This window comes from Schistocerca americana, chromosome 1 (assembly GCF_021461395.2).
Source record: "Schistocerca americana isolate TAMUIC-IGC-003095 chromosome 1, iqSchAmer2.1, whole genome shotgun sequence".
In the NCBI taxonomy this organism is placed as follows: Eukaryota; Metazoa; Arthropoda; class Insecta; order Orthoptera; family Acrididae; genus Schistocerca; species Schistocerca americana.
The window spans coordinates 853,662,317-853,685,360 of record NC_060119.1 but is presented as its reverse complement, the minus strand read 5'-3'; the positions used below and the strand labels follow the sequence as shown (position 1 = coordinate 853,685,360).

The 23,044-nt window shown below is 39.0% G+C and overlaps 1 long non-coding RNA gene across 1 annotated transcript in view; it reads right to left on the bottom strand.

Annotated features, from left to right (window-relative positions):
* LOC124613488 overlaps positions 1-23,044 on the bottom strand; it is a 39,131-nt gene that overhangs the window by 8,220 nt on the left and 7,867 nt on the right. The window contains exon 2 of the long non-coding RNA XR_006979637.1: positions 6,878-7,290. This is a non-coding gene — a long non-coding RNA (uncharacterized LOC124613488). The remainder of the gene's footprint in view (positions 1-6,877; positions 7,291-23,044) is intronic.

Below are 23,044 nucleotides of genomic sequence, written 5' to 3'. Positions count from 1 at the left end.
TTTGGTGAGAGCATAACTGATGTGTGCTTCAGTCACTGTGCTAAAATATTTTAACTAACACTCATTAATGAGTTTTTTTATGCTGTTTATGTATACCTTCAGAACAGAAACTGGACCCTCATCTATACTGGATGATTTCTTATTTTTGATTTTCTTTACCATCTTCATGATTTCAAGCTTGTTTTTGGGAAACATCATCGTTGTGCTTGTTGTGTGTGTGTTTTGGGAAACTTTTTTACAACTTTCTGGAGTACCAGAGAAAAAGTCATTTAGAAAATCTTACAGTTCCTGAAGTTCAGCCACTCTTCTCTTGTTTCGCTCTTTCTCTTCCTTCTCATTTTCCAAGTGATACTTTTGTGGTAATTGTCACTTACACTTGTCAGTAGTTTCATCTTTTGTTCCACAATTTTCACGTCATCTCCACATGAATTCAGTCGAATTCTGCCAGACTTTTTATTGAAAAAATTAACAATAATTTTGTTAGAGATATGGGCTCTTATCTTCACAGGCATTAGCTGTATGTTGCATAACATTTGCATTTCATACAACTCTAAACCATTTTTTGTTCAGATTACAATTAATAGGGCAAGAAGTGAGCTGTGATCTTCGTTTAGTATCAAGTCTCTGTATTGTTCACTTACAACCAAAGTCCTGTGAATATTAGTGGTTAACGTCTGTCATAGGGATAATCATAATGATAATGGTTAGCCATCATCATCCTCTAATGTCATCAAAATGTCAGGTGTGTACCTGTTTTGTGTTGATGTCTGTGTGTGTTGCACAGTGTTGTGTCATGTTTGTTCTGCTCTTATAAGTTTCAAATGACAGGAGGAAAACAGTGGTGACACATACTCTGTTCCTCTTTAATAGTACCAAGAGGGTTGACAAGCTTTCTATCCATATCAAAAGGACTGATCATCATCAACAGTATCACATGGAGGTTACTGGTTTAATCTAGATCGTTAAATTTTCTGTAAGTTGTGCTCCGTGGCTTTTATGAAATACATTTTCATGCACATCCCCACTTCTGCTTTCCTTTCCAGTCAAATTATGGTGACAAAAACGTGTCTGACCACCCGTTTTCAGGCGCATTATATCCAGGAAAAGCACTACCAAGTTAACAATTTTTCTAGATTTTTAAAAGTATCGAAATATTATTCTTCCTTCATTTATTCTGTTAGTGGGGAAACACTTATTTGACTAGGAGTCATACCCACTGTTTTGTCTCTCACTTGCTTGATATAAAGAAATGGTCTGTAGATTTTCTTAGTGTAATTAATTCATTTTCTGTTTCTATTACCAAGGTCACTAAACTATCATATTATTTTAGCTGTAGGCTCTCTGATGTACATTATTCTTTCTACCAGAGCATTCTGTTTATGGGTGCTTGTTAGGAGAGATGATGTGTTTTGGTCTTCATTAATAAACTGTGCAGAAGTATAATGGGCTCAGTATAAAATATTTTCTTTCCTATCTCACAGGTAAGGGTGTAACAAATTTTTCATGGTGATTCATTCAACAGATATGATCATCTAGGTCAGTGCTCCTAGTAGCCAATTGTATCTCACAGCCTTCTTCTTCTATCATACACGCCCAACAGAATTGTACTGTACCAAAATTGTATCCTGAATGTAATAGGCAAACAAACAAGAATATGGTTTTGCACCATAAAAGTATTCATTGATTAGCTTTGATGTTGATTCGCCATAGAGATGGTTCTTGTTATTTATGTTATTAGAGCTGTACTTGCAAATGAAAATGTTGAAAAGTTATTTTTACCAAGGACAGTAAGAATATATTCATTCATACAAACATTACAAGAAGACAATGAGAGAGAAAAGTTGTGGATTTGTTGAACTGAAGTCATAACATATACTTTCATGGTATTTGAGTTCAGAATAGCAAAGCCTAGAATTGGAGTCTATTATGACATAGCACAGATCGTAATTGATAAATAGGATAGCACATGGATATGTTGCTTACATGAGATGTGTGAGATAGTAAAACAGATTTCCAAATATAGTTGGCTTTTATTAATTATCCTCTTGAAGTGTGGATCATTTCAACTTCTATTATGTATTAATTCCACCATCCCAGTACTCCTCCATACAGTTATGATGCATGGAAGATCCCCAGAGAGTGGTAACATTTGACTCTTAAAAATTCTAACTGCAAGTCTTGTTGTTAAATGCTTCTGATTGTAGAGATGTTCAAACAACAACATTGTACTGGTACTCTTTAATTACATCAATACAAGTGTCCCAAACCATGGTTTACCATTCATAAAAAACAAATATGCCTGAAATACATGCCATAACGGGAATATCATGACAACATTTGTTGGCTTCAACAACTCACAAACAAACTGCCATCTTTTAGCCTAACCTACACACCTCTCTCTGGATATGCTACAGAACAATATAGAAGCAAGATAAATGTTGTCAGTTCTCTGTTATATATCTGTATTTGTGTGTACGGTGCCATGTGTGACAACATAATTATGCCAAGGGTCAGAGATGAAGTTCGGTATCCACTGGTTCAACACATCCTCTCATCTGTATTCAATAACTGAAAGATGCTATTGGCAATGTGACAAGTAACAATGTTCCAGTCTTAAGATGGTTCTTACTCCATGTAGCTAATTGTGTTACTATAACAGTTATTACTGCTTTCATATAAGTATTAAGTAAGAACAGCAAACAAACTGAAGCTACTTAATATAACTGAAAGAGTAGCAGCTTTTTGTCCAAAGTACAAGGCGTACAAAAAGTCCGGGAACACTTTCAATTATTTATTGCACAAGAGCTAAACATTGTATAGATGTCATACGTATTGCATATTGAAGAGAAACTCGAAGTATTTTTAACAAACATTCGATATGTGAACCATGAGTGACCCGGCAGACATCAATACGATAATCTAATTCTTGCCATACCCGTCCCAGCATGGTATCATCAACCGTGGCAGTCGCTTCCCATATTCTCTCCCAGAGCTCTGCTACATCACGTGGTAGAGGCGGTACGTACACCAGATCTTTAATGTGTCCCCACAGAAAAAAGTCACACAGAGTGAGATCTGGTGATTGAGGAAGCCATTTCATTAAACAGCTTTCCCCTTCTGTAGCACGGCTGATCCATCGATGCAGCAGCTTCGTGTTCAGGTACCCATGAACTTCAGATGAAAATGGGGTGGAGCCCCATCCTACTGAAAGATGAACAGAGAGTCCAATTGCATTTGAGGCATAAGCCATTGCTGCAACATGTCCAAGCAGAAATATCCAGTGACTGAAATGATAATTAAATCAAGACCCGAAGCTGCCGACAGGCGTTGATATACATCAACAGGGACTGTTGAAAATGTTTGCCCCGACTGGGACTCGAACCCTGTTGGCAGCTTAGGGTCGTGATTTAATTATCATTTCATTCTAGCGAGCTGCACGGTCACCGATGGTATTTATTCTTTGGGACGTGTCCAAAAGAACAGATACCATCTTCATATAGTTAAGGCTAAGCGCCCATTGACCACCTCCTGTGCGGATGCACACGCATTGCCCGAACTCTTACGGGACTTGGTCAGATTGTTAGCCATGAGTAATGAGTGTAATGGGCAGGGGCACTACAAATGTAATGTTTGGACATTAAGTTGGGAATGTGGGTCTCACGGGGAGCGTGCAAGGGATAAGCCCTGCAGTCGCACATCATCTGTGCTTTCAGTGGCTCAGATGGATAGAGCATCTGCCATGTAAGCAGGAGATCCTGGGTTCAAGTCCCAGTCAGGGCACACATTTTCAACTGTCCCCGTTGATGTATTTCAATGCCAGTCGGCAGCTTAGGGTCCTGACTTAATTATCATTTCATTCTAGAGAGCTACACGGTCGCCGATGGTATCTGTTCTTTCAGACTTGTCCGAAAGAACAGATATCATCTTCATATATCCATTGTCAGTGCTCTCGGCGAAGAGGAATGGCCCGTACAGTTTTCGACATGACAAGGCACAAAAAATATTTACCTATGGGCAATCACGCTCAAATTCGAGGCCTTCATGTGGATGCTTTGTACCCCAAATTTGACAATCATCCCTGTTCACTTTGCCATTAGAGTGAGAAGTGGCTTTGTTGCTAAAAGCTTAAGTACTCAAAAATGCCATCCCCATCCTCATTCAATTGTTGCAACTGCAAACAAAACTCAAAACCCTTGTCTTTGTCGTCGACATTGACCTTCTGCACTAGCTCCAATTTGAATGGTTTCATAGATAGCTTCTGTCGCAGGACTTTCCACACTGTCATTGGAGCCATTTCAAGTTCACGGGACACACGATGCACCGATTTCCTTGGACTCCTTATGAATGTCTCTCGTATGCGGTCCACATTCACTTCACTCAGACTGGGACATCCACTTCTCTTTGCCAGGCACAAGCAACCCGTCGTAACGAATCTGTTGTGCTTATTGTAAATGGCCTTCCTTGTTAGTGGCTTTTTACTGTACTTGGTCCTAAACATCCATTGTAGCACACTTGTTTTTGTCGAATTCCAACACACAGAAATCTCGCTTCACACCTGAGCAGAAATCTCGCTCCACACCTGAACTCGCCATGTTTGCAGCTAGCGCTAACTATTGGCAAATTATCAAACTACGCTGTGGCGGCCTACATGAGGAAAAAAAAAAACTTTCAGAGTTTCTCTTCAACATGACATATGTATGATATCTTGCAACGTTTGGTTCTTGTGCAATAAATAATTGAAAGTGTTATCGGACTTTATGTACACCCTGTATTGTCATTCCCGTCAGTTACATTCATGTTGATTTGTAGCAGTTAAATTGGTAACTATTTATAGAGCCTAGAGAACTACTATCTGACTGCTATGCCTACTCTATTCAGTAACTCATTAAATATACCTAAAGATTTTCCATTGTAATGTGATCAACAGAACGTGATAAAAGAATGAATAGAATTTTAAGTTTAATCAGCTTAAAGTAGAAAGGGTATTAAAGAAAGGAGAGACAAAGAAAATAGAAGGTTAAAAAAATAATGACAGCAATAAAAATGCTACAGCTAACAGCACAAAATAAGTAGATATAGAAAAGAAAGATATGGAAAAATATAATTACTGTCAAATATGTTGTGGAACATGTTACTTTTCAGTTTCAACTTGTGGCAGAAAATGACGGACAGCATACTGAACATGTCTTGCACCAGTCTCACAACAATTAGAAACCAATGCCATATCACTTTTTATGCAGTTTTTGGCTCTAGGACAAATAAAAATGTTACTTTGCCTTTTTATGCAGGTTTTGGCCTAAGGACAGAAAAAAAGATTTTTCCCATCCAGTGTGGCGCAACCTTGCATTGGTGGGTGGGCTTGCCTAACTACCAGTGCCACAACTGTTGAGTGCTGAGCTTGTGCAGTCGTGCACAATGAAAAGTACAAATGGTGTAATGTGCATCTCAAACCACAGCCATGGCATTGTGATTCATCTGTCATTAGTAGCAAATACCATTTGCATTAATTTGCTTACCACACCATATAGTGGTAAAATTTTTGTTAAAATTTTTTTTCCCATGACACTTTGCCTACATCAATAATATGCTGTTCAAATTTTGTGTCATTCTTCTTTCTACAGCATTCTGAAACTGGAACTTTAATTATGGACACCCTGTATAACTTTGTCTACTTTCCTTATGTCTGCAAGACTACCGTGTAAATTAATGCAAGCTATTGCTATTCATTATTATTTTGCATTACCTACATATCTGGTTACTTTTGATTATCTGTAACCATTATTACTTAAAAATTTGTGTTTCTGTATCAGTGATAAATTTTGTTTATTCTGTATAAGACTTGCAACACGATACATCTAATATCATCGTAAAATGTGATCTGTGGCCAAAAATAAACTAAATTAAACTCTAATTGTACCCACAAAATAGCTATCATACAAAATTTTAAGTAGTTTCTTGAGCATTGCTCATCAATTTGGATTCTTTATCATATAGAGCAACATAACGAGAATAAGAAAAACAACATGTTTCATCATCAGTTTGTTTAGTAAGCATGGGTGCATCATGCTGATGCTTATCCAAATCCAGTGGCCAATGCTACACAAGAGAAATCGTACATCACAGTCAGATGTGTATTAAAATTCTGAGAACACCCTTAACAAGGAGAGCTAGGAAACATATTATTGCCTGCCACATAATTATATCTCACAAAATGAATGTGACAGTAAAGTCAAAGAGATTACTGACAGTCATGCTTCCTGTCTACCATTTTGAATGGGACATAGAAAACGAGGGCAGATGATGGTAGATCACTTAAGTATCCTGCATTACATATCATAAGGTGCCTAGTGAAATGTGTAGATGGCAGACATAATACTAATTTTCTTTACAAATGTTATACAATGTATGTGAATAAACAAAAGCTCCTACATCATTTGACTGTACCATACAAAATCAATCATTAAGCTTATTCATGGGACGTTTTTGGGAAATGTAATGGATTTACTAAGGATAGTGCATACAAAACTTCCACTGACCAATATTTGTTGGTTTAATCACAAATATATGCAGTGGTGGCTGTTGTGTAAGAGTGCATGAACACCATGACTTTTGACACATTTCCGATTTATTGGAATGCTGTTCAATATATGTAGCTGTGGAATCTGAAATACAGGACACTAAATCTATCATGCTATGCTGCATTGCTACTGATTCCATGAAACTTGGCATCAGGGTAGCGAGCGCACTTTCAGTTGTGCACGTTTTAAGGAGCTTCTGCACATGCGCAACTGGCGTGATGTAATTGCCTTACGGGTCAAATACAGACGGATTTGATAAATAATGTGCAAGGTTCACAGCATGTACGACTAGTACTTACCATTCAATACTACCAGGTGGTAGCACACTGCAGCAGACTTTTATCCGTGTTCACTTGCCATAAATCCCACTAGATGGTAGCACACTCCTCACATATGCCAGTTCACTCACTATACAGTAAAATTAGGTCGGACATCAAAATATGTTGTAGTTATACTGACAGTGAAACCTAATTTGTGGGATTCTGAATGATGTATAGTATATTAAGTTTTGGATTTTATCATACATTAATGCATTTGAGGCCCTGAAAACATCATCATCAATTTTGAGACTGTAACATTTCTTCATGCTTCTGATATCTGTTGATCTTATGGTGGGTCAGGTGTATCATTGACTCAGTATCAGGGGTGGGCATAAAATGTTAATTGGATCCTTCCATTGCCGACCAGACTCATCTCCTGATGTAAGTGAAACCTGTAAGAGAAATCATCAGTTCACTTGTATGTAAGTTCCCCTGTCATAATGAAATCATCGGTGGAGCCTATCTATCCAACAATTAATTGGAAAAATTACACTTTAGTTGGTGGTGGGCATGATATAGACAATCTGTGAAACTTTATTAAATGCCTTTGCTGAAAACTACCTAGAACAGATAGTTTGGAACCCCATTCATGATGGAAATATATTGGATCTAATGACAACAAATACATCTGACCTCTTTGAGGATGTCCACATCGAAACAGGTATCAGTGACCATGACACGGTTGTGGCAACAATGATTACCAAAGTATGAAGTACAACTAAAACAAATAGAAAGATATATATGTCCAGTAAACTAGATAAAAAAATCAGTAGTGTCATATGTCAATGAGGAACTTTAATTTTCACCACAGGGCAGGAGCATGCAGAGGAACTCTGGCTCAAGTTTAAAAGAATAATTGACTATGTACCTAGCAGAACCATTCATGGTATACAGTCACACTAAAGAAACTTCTAATGTTGAGCTATAATCAGAGAGATGCTGAATGAAACGTGTTTGGCTGACAAGAGAGCAATTCATGATGCCTTCAATGACTACTGTAGCAGAATATTGTAGGGTGATCTTTCACAAAAACCAAACAAATGCTGGTTGCATGTAAAGGCTGTTAGTGGCACCAAAGTTGTGTCCAGTGCGAATGAGACAGGAATTTAAATTGAGGATAGCAAAGCAAAAGCTGAAATACTTAACTCTGTTTTCAAATGTTCCTTTACAAAGGAAAAACTAGGAGAATTGCCCCATTTAATCCTAACACCACTGAGAAGATGAATGAAATAAGTTTTGGTGTCAGTGGTGTTAAGAAACAGCTGAAATCATTAAAATTAAACAAAGCTCCAGGCCCTGATGGAATCCCTGTGATATTCTATACTGACTTTGCAGCTGAGTTAGCCCTCCTTCTAACTATAGTCTATCATAGATCCCTCAAACAAAAAACCGTGCCCAGTTCTCGGAAAAAGACACAGATCACACTCATCTACAGGAAGGGTAGTAGAAGTGATACAGGAAACTCCCATCCAATATCCTTGAAATCGATTTGTTGTAGAATCTTAGAACATATTATGAGCTCAAACATCGTGAGGTACGTTGAACAGAATAAACTCCTCAGTGCCAACCAGCATGGATTCCGAAAACATCAATCATATAAAACCCAACTTGCACATTTGTCACAGGATATACTGAGAGCTTTGGATCAAGGCAACCAGGTAAATGCAGTATTTCCTGATTTCCAAAAAGCATTGGGCTCAGTCCCGCACCTACGCTTATTGTCAAAAGCATGATCATGTTGGGGTATAAAGTGAAATTTGTGGCTGCATTGAGGACTTTTTTAAGGGTGAGACACAGCATGTTCCCTTGGGTGGACAGTCATTGTCAGGTCTTTGTTTTGTTTTAGTGCGAAAAAAACATCTACGGTCATACGCACCCATGTCAAAACTGTGAAACATGAAGATAAAGAGAGGAGTTACAAACAACTACACATCAATCCCAATCAAAGGAAGAGAAGACAGCTAAAAACAGGGATACAGAGAAAGGCCTATAAAATATGCCATAGAGAAACGGAGGTCCAGAACTAAAAAATAAATGGCCTGCACCATATTGCTACGGATAAACAGTAAAACTCGATCGACAGCCTGCATGTTGTCCACTAAAATGGCCACTAACTCAGACGGCAAACCCAAGTGCGAACATAAACAGTTAAAATGTGGGCATCCAACAGGAAATGGCGCAATGTGCACAAAGTGGTAGGGAATGTGCCACTTAACAAATAGCAGTGGCTAAAAAGGCAGTGCCCAATATGCAACCTAGTTAAAATGACCTTGCAGCAGGAGGCCCGAAAGGAGGTCGTCCAAGCTGCTGAGAGAAGCTTAATAACTTGGAGCTTATTCCCATGAACGGAGGACCAGTGGTGATGCCAAAGTGACACCACCACCTGACAGATGGCAACACGGAGTTCATTGGAGGGAATACAAGAACTAGTTGGCTGAGGTACGAGGACTGCAACCGTGTCCGCAGCCTCTTTTCGTGTCAGACCAACATGACCAGGAACCCACATAAACATCACAGTGACTCCATCAAGAGTGATCAAGTGACAGCTTTCCTGGCCCCGTTGCACTAAGGGATGGGCAGTGTACAGTGCACAGAGGCATTGAAGGGCACTGAAAGTGTCAGAGCAGATGACACAGTTGAAAAGCCTTTGTTGCCAGATGTACTCCGTGGCCTTATTCAGGGCAAAGAGCTCTGCTGTAAATACTGAGCAGCGTGCTGGAAGCCGATACTGAAAAACGTCGCCACCAACAATGAAGGCACACCCGACACCACAGTCAGCCAGAGAGCCATCAGTGTACGCAAAGGTACTATCGCGAAGTTCCGTGCGAAGGTCATGAAACTTAAGTTGATAAAGTGAGGCTGGAGTTGTGTCCTTAGGAAGCAAATGAAGGTCAAGGTGAACATGGGCCGTCATACGAAGCCAAGGTGGCGAAGGGTTGACATGCACAGGGAAAGTGCAGGTAGCGTGAAGTCAAGCTGCCAGAGCAAGAGCCAAAAGCAAACTCCAGGAAGTAACAGAGAAAAAGGATGTGCCCCATACTGGCAATCAAAGGAGTTATCGAAGGAGGCGGAATAGGGTCGTCAGATGTAGAAGCAACTTCAGGTGTGTCCCAGTGAAGTGTGTTGGGGCCCTTGCTGTTCATATTGTATGTTAATGATTTGCAGACAATATTAATAGTAAAATCAGGCTTTTTGCGTTTCTACAATGGAAGTACTATCTGAGGGAAGCTGTACAAATATTCAGTCAGGTCTTGATAAGATTTCAATGTGGTGCAGAGATTGGCAACTTCTCTAAATGTTCAGAAATGTAAAACTGCGCACTTCACAAAACAAAAAAATGTGGTATCCTATGATTATAATATCTATGAGTCAATGTTGGAATTGGCCAACTTGTACAAATACGTGGGTGTAACACTGTGTAGGGATATGAAATGGGATGATCACATAGGTTCAGTCATGGGTAAAGTAGGTGGTATACTGTGATTTATTGGTAGAATACTGGGGAAGTGCAATTAGTCTACAAAGCAGCTTGCTTACAAATCACTCGTGCAACCATTTTGAGAATATTGCTCAAGTGTGTCGGACCCATACCAGATAGTACTAACAGGGGATATTGGACGTATACAGAGAAGGGCAGCATGAATGGTCAGAGATTTGCATAATCCATGAGAGTGTGTCACAGAGATACTGAAGAACCAGAACTGGAAAATCTTGAAGATAGACGTAAACTATCCCGAGAAAGACTATTAACAAAGTTTCAAGAACAGGCTTTAAATAATTACTCTAGGAATGTACTACAGCCCCCTACGTATTGATCACAAAGGGATCATGCAGATAAGATTAGAATAATTACTGCACGCACAAAGGCAGGCATTCTAACAATCATTCTTCCAGCACTCCATGTTGTTGTTGTTGTTGTGGTCTTCAGTCCTGAGACTGGTTTGATGCAGCTCTCCATGCTACTCTATCCTGTGCAAGCTTTTTCATCTCCCAGTACCTACTGCAACCTACATCCTTCTGAATCTGTTTAGTGTATTCATCTCTTGGTCTCCCTCTACGATTTTTACCCTCCACGCTGCCCTCCAATACTAAATTGGTGATCCCTTGATGCCTCAGAACATGTCCTACCAACCGATCCCTTCTTCTGGTCAAGTTGTGCCACAAACTTCTCTTCTCCCCAATCCTATTCAATACTTCCTCATTAGTTATGTGATCTACCCATCTAATCTTCAGCATTCTTCTGTAGCACCACATTTCGAAAGCTTCTATTCTCTTCTTGTCCAAACTATTTATCGTCCATGTTTCACTTCCATACATGGCTACACTCCATACAAATACTTTCAGAAATGACTTCCTGACACTTAAATCAATACTGGATGTTAACAAATTTCTCTTCTTCAGAAACGCTTTCCTTTCCATTGCCAGCCTACATTTTATATCCTCTCTACTTCGACCATCATCAGTTATTTTGCTCCCCAAATAGCAAAACTCCTTTACTACTTTAAGTGCCTCATTTCCTAATCTAATTCCCTCAGCATCACCCGACTTAATTAGACTACATTCCATTATCCTTGTTTTGCTTTTGTTGATGTTCATCTTATATCCTCCTTTCAAGACACTGTCCATTCCATTAAACTGCTCTTCCAAGTCCTTTGCTGTCCCCGACAGAATTACAATGTCATCGGCGAACCTCAAAGTTTTTATTTCTTCTCCATGAATTTTAATACCTACTCCGATTTTTTCTTTTGTTTCCTTCACTGCTTGCTCAATATACAGATTGAACAACATCGGGGAGAGGCTACAACCCTGTCTTACTCCCTTCCCAACCACTGCTTCCCTTTCATGTCCCTCGACTCTTATAACTGCCATCTGGTTTCTGTACAAATTGTAAATAGCCTTTCGCTCCCTGTATTTTACCCCTGCCACCTTTAGAATTTGAAAGAGAGTATTCCAGTCAACATTGTCAAAAGCTTTCTCTAAGTCTACAAATGCTAGAAATGTAGGTTTGCCTTTCCTTAATCTTTCTTCTAAGATAAGTCGTAAGGTCAGTATTGCCTCACGTGTTCCAGTGTTTCTACGGAATCCAAACTGATCTTCCCCGAGGTTGGCTTCTACTAGTTTTTCCATTCGTCTGTAAAGAATTCGTGTTAGTATTTTGCAGCTGTGACTTATTAAGCTGATAGTTCGGTAATTTTCACATCTGTCAACACCTGCTTTCTTTGGGATTGGAATTATTATATTCTTCTTGAAGTCTGAGGGTATTTCGCCTGTTTCATACATCTTGCTCACCAGATGGTAGAGTTTTGTCAGGACTGGCTCTCCCACGGCCGTCAGTAGTTCCAATGGAATATTGTCTACTCCGGGGGCCTTGTTTCGACTCAGGTCTTTCAGTGGTCTGTCAAACTCTTCACGCAGTATCATATCTCCCATTTCATCTTCATCTACATCCTCTTCCATTTCCATAATATTGTCCTCAAGTACATCGCCCTTGTATAGACCCTCTATATACTTCTTCCACCTTTCTGCTTTCCCTTCTTTGCTTAGAACTGGGTTTCCATCTGAGCTCTTGATATTCATACAAGTCGTTCTCTTATCTCCAAAGGTCTCTCTAATTTTCCTGTAGGCGGTATCTATCTTACCCCTAGTGAGATAGGCCTCTACATCCTTACATTTGTCCTCTAGCCATCCCTGCTTAGCCATTTTGCACTTCCTGTCGATCTCATTTTTGAGACGTTTGTATTCCTTTTTGCCTGTTTCACTTACTGCATTTTTATATTTTCTCCTTTCATCAATTAAATTCAGTATTTCTTCTGTTACCCAAGGATTTCTACTAGCCCTCGTCTTTTTACCTACTTGATCCTCTGCTGCCTTCACTACTCCATCCCTCAAAGCTGCCCATTCTTCTTCTACTGTATTTATTTCCCCCATTCCTGTCAATTGCTCCCTTATGCTCTCCCTGAAACTCTGTACAACCTCTGGTTCTTTTAGTTTATCCAGGTCCCATCTCCTTAAATTCCCACCTTTTTGCAGTTTCTTCAGTTTTAATCTACAGGTCATAACCAATAGATTGTGGTCAGAATCCACATCTGCCCCTGGAAATGTCTTACAATTTAAAACCTGGTTCCTAAATCTCTGTCTTACCATTATATAATATATCTGATACCTTTTAGTATCTCCAGGGTTCTTCCATGTATACAACCTTCTTTCATGATTCTTAAACCAAGTGTTAGTTATGATTATGTTGTGCTCTGTGCAAAATTCTACAAGGCGGCTTCCTCTTTCATTTCTGTCCCCCAATCCATATTCACCTACTATGTTTCCTTCTCTCCCTTTTCCTACACTCGAATTCCAGTCACCCATGACTATTAAATTTTCGTCTCCCTTCACAATCTGAATAATTTCTTTTATTTCATCATACATTTCTTCAATTTCTTCGTCATCTGCAGAGCTAGTTGGCATATAAACTTGTACTACTGTAGTAGGTGTGGGCTTCGTATCTATCTTGGCCACAATAATGCGTTCACTATGCTGTTTGTAGTAACTTACCCGCATTCCTATTTTCCTATTCATTATTAAACCTACTCCTGCATTACCCCTATTTGCACTCCATAGGTGAAAGGAACAGGAGGAAACTCTAATAACTGGTACAATGGGACATACCCTCTGTCATGCACCTCACAGTGGTTTGCAGGGTGTAGATGTGGATTGTATATATGAACATTCACAAAAAGTTGTCTATTTATTTTTATTTATTTATTTCATGTTCCGTAGATCCTGGAAGCGAGTGAATTGCAAGGATGTGAAACGTGTCAAATTGTACATAGTTCAAGCATAACTTGTATAAATACGTACAATAAAGATACAATGCAAATATAATCAATAGATAACAGCACAATCAATAAACAGAAAATTGTTTTTCACATATGTATATATATACGAAAGTGGTGGCAGGTTGATAGACACACAAACATACACACAAAATTCAAGCTTTCGCAACCAACGGTTGCTTCATCAGGAAAGAGGGAAAGACGAAAGGATGTGGGTTTTAAGGGAGAGGGTAAGGAGTCATTCCAATCCCGGGACTTACCTTAGGGGGAAAAAAGGACAGTTATACACTCGCATACACACACACACATATCCATCCGCACATACACAGTCACAAGCACACAGCCACTAACAGAAAGTTTTTGTTTGACATGTTAAGGATGAGTAATATATACAGGAATCAAGATAAGTTCACTAGTCCAAGGGAAATACAGAAATACCAATAAACAATTTTCATATGCCTATTCAAAACAAAATTAATTACACTATTTATACAACACTTGCAAGTTTAGTGATTATATACATTTTCTTTCACATATTCATCAATTCTGTAAAAAGGTACTCCTTGAGTGTTTGTTTGAATGCTGGAAATCTATTGTTAAGGCATTTGATGTGTGGTGGGAGAGCATTAAACAGCTTAATACTGGAGTAGTAAGCTCCTTTTTGAACCATAGTGAGACTTTTCAATTCAATGTGCAGACTGTTTTTGGTCCTTGTGTTGTAGTCATGAAATTGGCTGTTATCTTTGTAGATAGAAGGGTTATTACAGACAAGGGTCAACAAAGAAAAGATATACTGTGAGTCAGTGGTAAGGATCCCCATCTTTCGAAACAAGCATCTACAAGAGTGTCTGTGATGGACACCACTCATTATTCTGATGGCATTTTTTTGTGCAGGGAAAATTTTTTTTGTGAAACGTTGGTTCCCCCAGAATATAATAGAATATGACATTAATGAATGAAAATAGCCGAAGTAAGTAGCCTTAATGATATCTACATCAGCCACTGAAGCAATAACCCATAGTGCAAATATTTCTGAGCTAAGTGTAACCCATAGTGCAAATATTTCTGAGCTAAGTGTTTTGTAAAGATCAAGAATGTGTGTCGACCAATTACATTTGCTGTCTATATAAGCACCCAGGAATTTTGTAACCACAACTTTTTGTATTGCTTGAAATCTACACTTATTGTTAATTTCTTCCAGATTTCTTTGCGGAGTATGGAATCTCATACACTCCTGGAAATTGAAATAAGAACACCGTGAATTCATTGTCCCAGGAAGGGGAAACTTTATTGACACATTCCTGGGGTCAGATACATCACATGATCACACTGACAGAACCACAGGCACATAGACACAGGCAACAGAGCATGCACAATGTCGGCACTAGAACAGTGTATATCCACCTTTCGCAGCAATGCAGGCTGCTATTCTCCCATGGAGACGATCGTAGAGATGCTGGATGTAGTCCTGTGGAACGGCTTGCCATGCCATTTCCACCTCGCGCCTCAGTTGGACCAGCGTTCGTGCTGGACGTGCAGACCACGTAGACGACGCTTCATCCAGTCCCAAACATGCTCAATGGGGGACAGATCCGGAGATCTTGCTGGCCAGGGTAGTTGACTTACACCTTCTAGAGCACGTTGGGTGGCACGGGATACATGCGGACGTGCATTGTCCTGTTGGAACAGCAAGTTCCCTTGCCGGTCTAGGAATGGTAGAACGATGGGTTCGATGACGGTTTGGATGTACCGTGCACTATTCAGTGTCCCCTCGACGATCACCAGTGGTGTACGGCCAGTGTAGGACATCGCTCCCCACACCATGATGCTGGGTGTTGGCCCTGTGTGCCTCGGTCGTATGCAGTCCTGATTGTGGCGCTCACCTGCACGGCGCCAAACACGCATACGACCATCATTGGCACCAAGGCAGAAGCGACTCTCATCGCTGAAGACGACACGTCTCCATTCGTCCCTCCATTCACGCCTGTCGCGACACCACTGGAGGCGGGCTGCACGATGTTGGGGCGTGAGCGGAAGACGGCCTAACGGTGTGCGGGACCGTAGCCCAGCTTCATGGAGACGGTTGCGAATGGTCCTCGCCGATACCCCAGGACCAACAATGTCCCTAATTTGCTGGGAAGTGGCGGTGCGGTCCCCTACGGCACTGCGTAGGATCCTATGGTCTTGGCGTGCATCCGTGCGTCGCTGCGGTCCGGTCCCAGGTCGACGGGCACGTGCACCTTCCGTCGACCACTGGCGACAACATCGATGTACTGTGGAGACCTCACACCCCACGTGTTGAGCAATTCGGCGGTACGTCCACCCGGCCTCCCGCATGCCCACTATACGCCCTCGCTCAAAGTCCGTCAACTGCACATACGGTTCACGTCCACGCTGTCGCGGCATGCTACCAGTGTTAAAGACTGCGATGGAGCTCCGTATGCCACGGCAAACTGGCTGACACTGACGGCGGCGGTGCACAAATGCTGCGCAGCTAGCGCCATTCGACGGCCAACACCGCGGTTCCTGGTGTGTCCGCTGTGCCGTGCGTGTGATCATTGCTTGTACAGCCCTCTCGCAGTGTCCGGAGCAAGTATGGTGGGTCTGACAAACCGGTGTCAATGTGTTCTTTTTTCCATTTCCAGGAGTGTATAATGGGTTTTATCTGTATTGAGTGAGAGACCATTTGAAGAAAACCAATTTACTATATCATTGAAAACTTCATTTGTAGTTTGTTCAAGATTGTTGTCTGTAAAATCATCAATTAGAATTGTAGTGTCATCTGCAAAAAGAGTAAATTTACTCTTGAGATCATTAATGAAGATGAGAAACAGCAGTGGACCCAAAACAGAGCCTTGTGGCACACCACAACTTTCTGTGCCCCACTCAGATCAGGCAGGTTCTCCAGATGTGCCATTCACCATTACAGTCTGCTTTCAGTCCTTTAGGCATGACTGGAGCCACGAACCAGTGGCACCACCCAAACCATAATATTCTGCTTTTTTCAAAAGAATTAGATGGTTTACACAATCAAAGGCTTCAGAGAGGTCACAAAAAATACCTACTGGAGACATCTTTTTGTTCGTGGCTTCCAGAACTTGATTGGTGAAAGAGAACATTGCTTGTTCTGTACAAAGACCTGCACGAAAACCAAACTGACTTTTTTTTAGGATATTGTGGAAGCTGAGATGATTGACAATCAACCTGTGCATCAGTTTTTCAAGAATTTTTGAAAAGATAGTTAAAAGGGAGATTGGGCGATAATTTGTAACATTGTCTTTCTCACTTTTTTTAAAGAATGGTATCACTTCAGCTAGTTTTAGCCTGTCAGAGACAATGCCTTCTTGCAGCGAAGCATTGAATATGTTGAATAAGACTGGACTTATATATTTATAGCACCATTTCAATATTTTACAAGAAATATTGTCCACACCTACAGACTTTTTATTTTTTAATGAGGTAATAATTCTTTCAATCTCTTTTACTGTAACATGAGATGAGGATGCCTGTGGGGGTCTATTACTGATAGCTTTCTGTAGAAGTTTGTAGGAGAACCAATGACTCATCCACAGAACCTTTACAGCCTGTCTTCTCTGCTGCTGACAAAAAGCGCCTGTTGAAGATTGCTGCAACCATTTCAGGTTTCTTTACAATATTGGTACCTTGTTTAAGTTCTATTGGTGTCCTGTTCCCTGTTTTTTTAGCCAGTTTCCCGCTTTATTACATTCCAAATTGTTTTTATTTTGCTGTCAGACTTATTATTTAGACTTGATGCACATATTTTTTTACTTACTTATTACCTTCTTTAGGATGCTGCAGTAAAGTTTGTAGTGCTGACCTTTTTTTTATCATTACAAATTCTGAGGGAATTATATAGCACCCTCTTTGTTCTGCAGGATGTTTTTATCCCTGCAGTGATCCATAGCTTATCAGTGTTTACATGACTGTTTCTAATTACTGTTTTAGGAAAAGTGGCTTCAAAAATAGACATAAATTCATTTAGAAATGTATTATACTTCTTGTTCACATCTGCTTCATTGAAAACTGGACTCCAATCTATCTCTTGCAGGCTGTTGTTGAAATATTTGATGGTTTCATCATTTATTATCCTAAAAGATTTCCAAGAATTCTCAGAACTGTTGCACAGATTGATGCCAGTGAAAGTAAGCAACTGACCTCCATGATCAGAAAGGCGAAGAATTGGACGTACACTGATATTGGTGACTCTTGACTTATTTATAAATATATTGTCAATCAGACTTTGACAGTTCTCGGTAACTCTAGTTGGAAAATTTACTACTGTCATCAGATTATAAGAATCAACTAGATGTTCTAAATCTGCTTTAACATTGCTTTCATTCAGGAAATCTACATTGAAATCACCTGTAATTATTAGATCCTTAGATTTTGAGTACACTTGGGATAAGACAGAGTCTAACTGCCTCAGGAACACATTAGTGTCTTATATACATAAATTAAAAAGTCATCATAATTATGAAAGCAGAATGTTTTAAAAGCACATTGTGGATGCAGAGATGTACAATTTTAAAATTGAAATATTCAATTAATGATTTGCAAGTGCACATTGGTATTTTGTAGTAATCTCTTGGCAAATAAAGAATTGTTGTCTTCACGTGACAAACGCCACATAGAGGGCATTCCAAGACCCTGTCACACCGAGGTCTGCTGTATAGGTGAATTTAAACAGTGGCTTCAGTTATTGTGATCGCTTCTCAGTGTCTGAGTTTAATTTGTACAGGTATGTTCTTTCCAACAATTGGTTTATACTCAGGTGTATTTGTGGTTTTTTGTTTTTACTCACTGATCGCTATGTAAAAATTTTTAACTTCACTATGTGATCGAAAATCGATTCTGCTATCAATAAAACATCAATATTACGGCCAACACTGACCTTCCTTTTAATTTAACAAAGCATTACTCCTAAAATTCTGAGATTGTACTCTCCAAGGAATGTTCAGGCATAAATTAACACTCAGTACATACGTAGTGAATTGACTACTGTAGAAAAATCAGCAGAGTTTGGGCTCCTGAATTTTAGTGTAGGTAGTTGTTCTTCCCATGTAACATGCACACACTGAACAGGAAAGAAGACTGTTACATCATTATCTATATACCATATATTGGCATGCAAGGTTCAAGGTTTGGTACTTGAATTAATCCAGTCATTGTCAAAACTCAAAGACACTAGCTGATAGGATTCAGATAGAGTGTGTGTTTCAGAGACATTGTATTGTGAATGTCATGAACTGCAATTACAGCAATTCAGAGGTGAGAATTTGTCAGTAAACTTGAATAAAGTCACGAGATAAAGTATATGGCATGAAGAAAAGCAAAAATGAATGAAAAAGCAGAATTGTGAAATGAAGACAGACCAAAATTAGCAGAGTGATGAGACATAGCAGGGGAGAAGGCAGCAGAATCACAATAATTGCAGCAAAAGTGTAATAGAGAAATTAAAAAATAAGAAGTCAGCAGACATAAATTCTGAAGGCAAGCAAGCCTCATTAACAAATATAATAAATGAGCCCTTTACTTCTGTATATTTGTAGAGAACCTAAATCGCACGAGTTATGCGCTTATTAAAGAAAGGTAATGCGGAAGGCACTGAAACTACAGGCCACTTTCACTGATGTCTGCATTTCCACAAATGGTTGAATCAAACATGAAAGACAGACTAATCAGTCAGGTGAATAAATACAAAATTTTTAACAAAGTACAGGTTGGTTTCCAAAATGGAAGAAATACAATATTGGCCATTACAGAGTTCACAAAAATGGTACTTAAGGCTCTTGATGAGGATGACTGTGTTGCAGGCATATTCTTGACTTCGCCAAGACTTCTGACACAGTTACCCATGAAATATTACTAAACAGGCTAGAAACGCTAGCTGTAACGGGAGTAACAAAAGAGTGGTTCCAATCTTATCTGGAAAACAGGTGCAAGAGGTAGAGTTTGTTCATGCATCTGCTGATGTAAAATTATTACTAAAACAATTTTCAGATAAGAAAAAAATGTGTCCCTTAGGGTAATGTATTTGATTGAATTCTGTTCTTAATATATACCAATTAGATGACCGCCTGCTTAGTTGGATGGTAAAGTGCTTGCCTCCTATGCAAGTGGGCCCGGGTTCGATTCCCAGCCAGGTTGGAGATTTTCTCCACTCGTGGACTGAGTGTTGTGTTGTCCTCATCATCATTTCATCCTCATCACCAGCATGCGAGTTGCCCAATGTGGTGTCGACTGAAATAAGACTTGCACTCGGCGGCCAAACTTCCCCGGATGGGGGCCTCCCGGCCAAAAATCCCGTACTCTCATTTCCATTTACCAATTAGATTAGATTCAGCATTTGTTCCGTAGACCCAAAAATGAGATGACTCTCATTGGTGTGGAAGAAGTCAGAAAGCATAACAAAACAAAACATACAACATTTGACTATAGTACTCACTTCCCTGATCATTTGTCAGGAGACTGTCAAGATTGTGAAAACATTACAGTGAACTGGGAACTCTTAATATTTATAGAATTAATACACTGTCAGAACGAAATGTAGTTATGCATTTTTAAAAAATTTGTCATACACAAAATACCTAATTTTGCTATTGTTACCAAGTGCTGTCAAAACTTGAAACCTTACAGACATTTTTACTTAAGCTGGCCTAACAGTCTGTGTTAAGATATTCATCTATAGAGTAGAAGAAGTTCCCCACCAAAAACTTTTTTAATGATTGCTGGCAATTTATTGAAAATGTGTGTTCTTGAATATTGGACCCCTTTATGGACTAAAGTAAGTGATTTTAGGTCTTTGTGTGGATTGTTCTTATTCCTAGTATTGAGGTATTTATTGGAAACAGAGACATGTTATTTGCAACAAATTTCATTAAGGAATAAATACACTGAGAAGCGGTGGCTAGAATGCCCAGTTTCTTGAACAGGTTTATACATGATGTTCTTGAATTTACACCACAAATGAGTCTTATTACAAGCTTTTCCACTCTAAAAACTGTTGCTGGGTTTGATGAGGTACCCCCGAATATGATTCCACATAACATAATAGGATGAACCTATGCAGGTTATTTTATATTTATGTCTCCTAAATCTAACATCATTCACATTGCAAATCCAGACTTGTTTAGGTGCTTCAGCAATTTTATGGCATGGTCTTCCCAACTGTATTTATAATCGAGTTGTAATCCCGTAAATTTAACACTGTCAACCTCTTCTATCTGCATGTCTTCATATGTTATACACACGCTGGAAGGAAAATCTTACAGGTTCTGAACTGCATATAGTGGGTCTTTTCAAAGTTTAATGACAATGGATTAGCTTTAAACCATTTATTAATGTTATTGAAAAATTTGATTAACAGCCATTTCTAAATCTGTACTTGACTTGCTATATATTGCAATGTTTGTATAACCTGCAAACAAAACAAACTTAGGATCTGGAAATGTAACACACAAGAGGTCATTAATGTGCACAAGAAAAAGCAATAGACCCAAGACAGAATATTGAGGAACACCATATGTAATTAATATGCCTATGATGACAAGCAGATAGAAGAAGTGGACAGTGTTAAATTCTTGGGATTGCAGCTTGATAATAAATTCAACTGGGAAAAGCACACCTCAGAACTGCTGAAGCGTCTTAACAAATCTCTATTTGCAATGTGAATTGTGTCAGACACGGGGGATATAAAAATGAAAAAGCTGGCATACTATCTTACTTTCATCCATAATGTCATATGGGATTATTTTTTGGGGTAATTCATCAAGCCAGGCTAAAGTTTTCCGGGCACAAAAACGTACAGTAAGAGTTATATGTGGTGTGAACTCAAGAACATCCTGTAGAAGCCTGTTTAGGGAACTAGGGATACTAACTACTGCTTCCCAATATATTTATTCTTTAATGAAATTTGTCATTAAAAATATATCACTTTGTAAAACCAACAGCTTAATTTATGGAATCAATACTAGAAATAAGAATAATCTTCACAAGGATTTAAAGTCACTTAGTCTTGTACAAAAAGGTGTGCATTATTCAGGAACACACATTTTCAATAACTTGCCAGCAGCCATAAAAAGCTTAACAACTGATGAAATTCAGTTTAAGAGAAGCCTAAAGGATTTATTGGTGGCCAACTCCTTCTACTTCATTGACGAATTTCTCTATATAACTTCTGCACAATTTCAGTGCAGTAATGTGCTCATTGTAAATAAGTGTGTGTGTGTGTGTGTGTGTGTGTGTGTGTGTGTGTGTGAGTACAATCTAACTTCTGCACCATTTCAGTGCAATAATGTGTTCACTGTAAATAAGTATTATAGTAGTTATATTACATGTTTATTACCTTATAAATAAATAAAAACTTTTTTATTTTAAATTCAGTGCATTAGTATTTGTAAAATGATTCTTTCATATAGTGTTCATTAAAAAATGACGATCATTCCACTTGAGACCTGTGGAATGGTACATTAGCTTATTTGTTTAAGTTGTAAATATTTGTCATGTATTGTTGTTTTTCTGACATGTTCTACATCCTGGAGGACCTCCTCACTACAGATCAATTGGAATGAAAGTAAATCTAATCTAATCTAATCTAATTCCTAGTCAGATGAAGATTGATCGCTTACTCCACAGGTACTTCACAACAACAGCCCTTGTTTCCTGTTAGTAAGGTAAGACTCAAACCATTTTGCAGTACTGCCAGTGACACAATAATATTCTAATTTACTTAAGAGAATGCTGTGATTCACAGAGTCAAAGGCTTTTGGCAGATCATACACAGTCAAAGGCTTTTGACAGATCACAGAAAATGCCAGTAGTCTCTAATTTGATATCTAATGAATTCAGTACAGTCTCACTGTACATGTAAATAGCCTTTTCAAATATTATTGAAAAATCCTGCAAAGGCAAAACTGGTTGATAGTTTGAGAGTATGTCTTTATACCCCTTCTTGTAAAGAGGCTTAACTTCAAAATATTTTAGCCAGTCTGGGAATGTTCAACTGACAAGAAACTGATTACACAAATAACTTAAAATCAAACTCAACTCACATGAACACTCTTTGATTAACTTTGTTGATATGTTATCATAACCACTACAATACTTTGATTTTAAGGATTTTTATGATGGATGCCACTTCTTTGGGAGAAGTGAGTGTCATTTTCAATTTACTGAAGTTATTTTTAGAGACTGGTTTTGGATATTCTATTGCACTTTTTACTGAACCTGATAACCCCAAGCTGTCAGTAACAGACGGTACTAGTTTAAGAGGTTTGCAACACTATGTGCACTTATTACC